We start from the raw sequence: 3,522 nt of genomic DNA on the forward strand, positions 1-3,522 counted from the left end.
AAAGGGAAGAAGGGATAGAGACTGAAAGAAAAGAACAAAAGAGTGAGAGAAGGAAAGAAGGAAGGAAGGAAGGAAGGAAGGAAGGAAGGAAGGAAGGAAGGAAGGAAAGAAGGAAAGAAGGAAGGAAGGAAGGAACGAAGGAAGGAAGGAAGGAAGGAAGGAAAGAAGGAAAGAAGGAAGGAAGGAAGGAAGCAAAGGAGGGAGGGAGGGAGGGAGGGAAGGAGGGAAGGAGGAGGGAGGGAGGGAAGGAGGAGGGAGGGAGGACTGAGGAGTATGGTTCAGCGAAACCTTTGCACCCAAGGTTGGTGGCACCAGCATCACCAACAAGAGACACAGGTGCCCTCAGCTGGTTGCAGGCCTCCTCCCACCCCACAGGTGATCAGTCAGCTTTTCAAATGGGTGAAAGTCCAAAGAGAAACTGAGGAGCTAAGCCGTGCACTACCACTGTCTACAAGGGATGAGGCGAGTGCAGAACAGAGGTTTCTGGAACCAGCAGCTCTGGCTGATCAACAACAGATCAGCACAGCCGACCGGTTCTCCCCCAGGTTCCCAGCACCACACGGATTCCAAACCTTCGGGCAGACGTGGGAAACACGGAAGCATTCAGCCGTCGAGTATCCGCCCACCTGGAACAGATGCTCATTGCCGTGCCCTAAGGAGACTCCTGGACACAAATGAAACTCCCAGGCGGGCGAGGCCCTCTGGTCCCTGAGGTTTAGCACTTGCGGGTCTAGACCAACCTATGAGGCGCACTCGGCTTCAGGTATGACCTCAGCCAAAGGCCAGCAGAGAGCTGAGGACGTGTCCCAGAGATGCGTAAAGCACCCCCCATGTATGACCTCAGCCAAAGGCCAGCAGAGAGCTGAGGACATGTCCCAGAGATGCGTAAAGCACCCCCTGGTCATGCTGTGTTCAAGGATTCTCAAAGCGGGGTCCCTGGATGCCTCCACCTCCCCTGGGACTGTGTGGGAATGCAGATTCCCGGCCCCTCCCCAGACCTGCTGGATCAGAGGATCTGAGACTTGTAGCCCCTTAACCTACCCGCCAGGATGCCAGCGCTCACCAACATGTGAGAATCACTGCTCCAATTAAAACTTCAACGGGACTCCAAAAATACAAATGTGGCAGGGGGTGGATTTGAAATGGAAAGCGAAGCAAGCTCAGGAAAGAGCCAGATCCTGCCTCTCCTCCCGCTCCCTGAGTACACGCTGGTCTCTTCCAGGCGCCAGCAGCGCAAGGGACCAAAGAGATGAAACTGAAAGCCACAGTGTAGGGCCCACCTTGTCTTTTCATCTTCACGGCTAGGGGCTCTCAGTCCGGCTGCACCTGGGAAGCTTCCGCACCACACACGCCCACCCCCGGACTCTGCAGGCTTGGGTTTCTCTGCCGGGCTTGCAGCACGGGGGAGGCCAGCTGCTGTGCCCTGGGGAGGGCTGTGTGGCGCCTGCCTCCTGAGTGGGGAGCGGCCCCCACAGCGCCAGCATCTTCCTGTCTCCCGGGCACGTGGGCAGTGCCACCCTCTCCCTGACCCAGTTTGCCATCCTCTCGGAAGGGGCATAGGGGAATAGCGGCCGCCAGCGCCTTCCCTGAAATAACCTGCAAGGGCTCCACTCTGGGCCCCAGGCAGCTGCCATATGGCCACGGCACAGCCCTCGACCCCAGTCACGCCCCACCACCCCCCACTGCAGAAGCGGTGCCCGCCTGCCTTCCCCTCACCACGCCCCCCCGAGGAACCTCCGGAGCCGGTCAGACCCTGCCCATCCCACTGGGAGCTTGGGATCCTGTCTCACACCACAAGCCAAGACCCCACCGCCCAGCGGGGGCTGAGTCTGAAGCTAATTCCGGGACAGCCCAGCAAGGCTGGGAGAGAGCCAGGGAGGGGCCATGTGCGTGGGGGAGGCGGTGATTTTTAGAGCCTTCCCCCACTGTTCCCCATAGACACCAGGCGAGTGAGCCTGCACACCAGCTCCCTCCCCTGCCCGCTCCTGCTCGGAGCCCGGAGCTCGACAAGGCTGCCAGCAGCCCGGCCTGCCACGGGCCCCGGGAGCCCAGACACCTCCTCTTCCCACCCATCTTCCATTTCAGAGGGAGCCGCTCTCTCTCCTCTCAGGCCTGCTCCATCTGTGACATTTCTCCCTCCCTGGATGAAGTGGGGTTTTCGCCCTCGTGACCACAGTCTCCTTCAGGGCTCCTCCGTGAGAGAAATATGGGGCTGGACAGGGCCCCCTTCCCTCCCTCCTCGCTCACCCTAAGAACCTGCAGGGACCCAGCAGCCACGCAGGAATGGAGCCAGCACCCCTGCCTCCCCTGGGGCCAGTGACCAGGCCAGGAGGTGAAGCAGTCCTCCCTCCCTCCCTCCCTCCTCCCTCCAGCCAGCCCTGACCCCGACCCCAGCCAGCCCTGACCCCGACCTCAGCGTGCACTCCCCGGGGACAGGAGGGAGGCTCCTCCCACCGAGGCCTCTGCTGACAGATGTCCGGGCCCCCACCTGGACCTACCCAGACCTAAGCTCCTGGGCAGGTGGTCCCGGACACCCTGCCTTTGCCAGTGAAATACGGTTTCCACTGGGAGAGTCTGCCCCCAGCCAGCAGCCCGCGCACACTGGTCACACAGACACACGCATGCACGCACACACTTTGCCAGGGAACATCTGTTTTGACAAACACATTATTCGAGTCAGTCCATGGGACGTGAATTGACAGATTCCTGGGTGCAGGCTGCTGGCTTTGTGCATTTGCACCTGAGCCGAGCTGGGGACTCTGATGTGTTTGTCCCACGGCCCCTTCCCCACTCCACCCCACCCGCAAGAAGACAAGTCCAGGCCCTGAGCCGCTGCTGTCTGAGACGCCCGGGGCGCACTCCCCAGGCGAGCGGGACTGTGTCCATCGGGTGCCAAACTTTGCCTGGAGGGGCTTTTCTGAAAAGCCTGGGGTGGGGGCCATGACAGAGCCACAGCACCCCTGCAGCTGACACCCGGCACCCAGGAAGAAGTCGGTCAGCCCTTCCCTTCCGAGACGATCCTGAATTCCAGGCAGCACCAAGATGCCAGCAGGGCGAGCCGCTGCTCCCCGCACCCAGCGTCCCCGGACCCCACGCTGAAGGGCATTCTCCATCCGCTGCAAAATAAACTTTGTCTGGGCAAAGAGTTTCCGGCTAACCCCCTGTGATCATCGCCGCTGCGGCTCAGGTGCAGAAAGGCGAGGGGAGACGGGAAGCTATTTTTAGGAGAAAAAAATAAATCTCAGCCTACCTTTAGAAGCGAGCTGTGCCAAGGCTCCCGAGGTTCACCCGGAGACAACTGCAGTATACTGTGTCAGATTACAAACTGGGGGCGAGAGGGAGGGAGGGAGGAGGGGGAGAGGGAGAGAGGGATGGAGAGAGCAGCAGAGGGAGAGACAGAGAGCGAGAGGCAGGCAGAGGCGGCGCCCAGTCAACATTGCAGGGCATTGGTGTGTCTGCACTGCTTGCATTCAGCTATACATGATTCATTAGTTTTCTGCAGGCAGGCAAGCAGGTCGAGAG

General features: G+C 60.3%; 1 protein-coding gene across 1 annotated transcript in view; it reads right to left on the reverse strand.

The window, feature by feature from the left end:
- RIMBP2 (RIMS binding protein 2) overlaps positions 1–3,305 on the reverse strand; it is a 342,052-nt gene extending 338,747 nt beyond the window's left edge. Inside the window, exon 1 of the mRNA XM_011981944.1 lies at positions 3,251–3,305. The gene's annotated coding sequence lies outside the window, so the exon portion shown is untranslated. The remainder of the gene's footprint in view (positions 1–3,250) is intronic.
- Between the last annotated feature and the right edge of the window lie 217 nt (positions 3,306–3,522).

Source organism: Mandrillus leucophaeus, unplaced genomic scaffold (genome assembly GCF_000951045.1).
Source record: "Mandrillus leucophaeus isolate KB7577 unplaced genomic scaffold, Mleu.le_1.0 Scaffold232, whole genome shotgun sequence".
NCBI classification, from domain to species: domain Eukaryota; kingdom Metazoa; phylum Chordata; class Mammalia; order Primates; family Cercopithecidae; genus Mandrillus; species Mandrillus leucophaeus.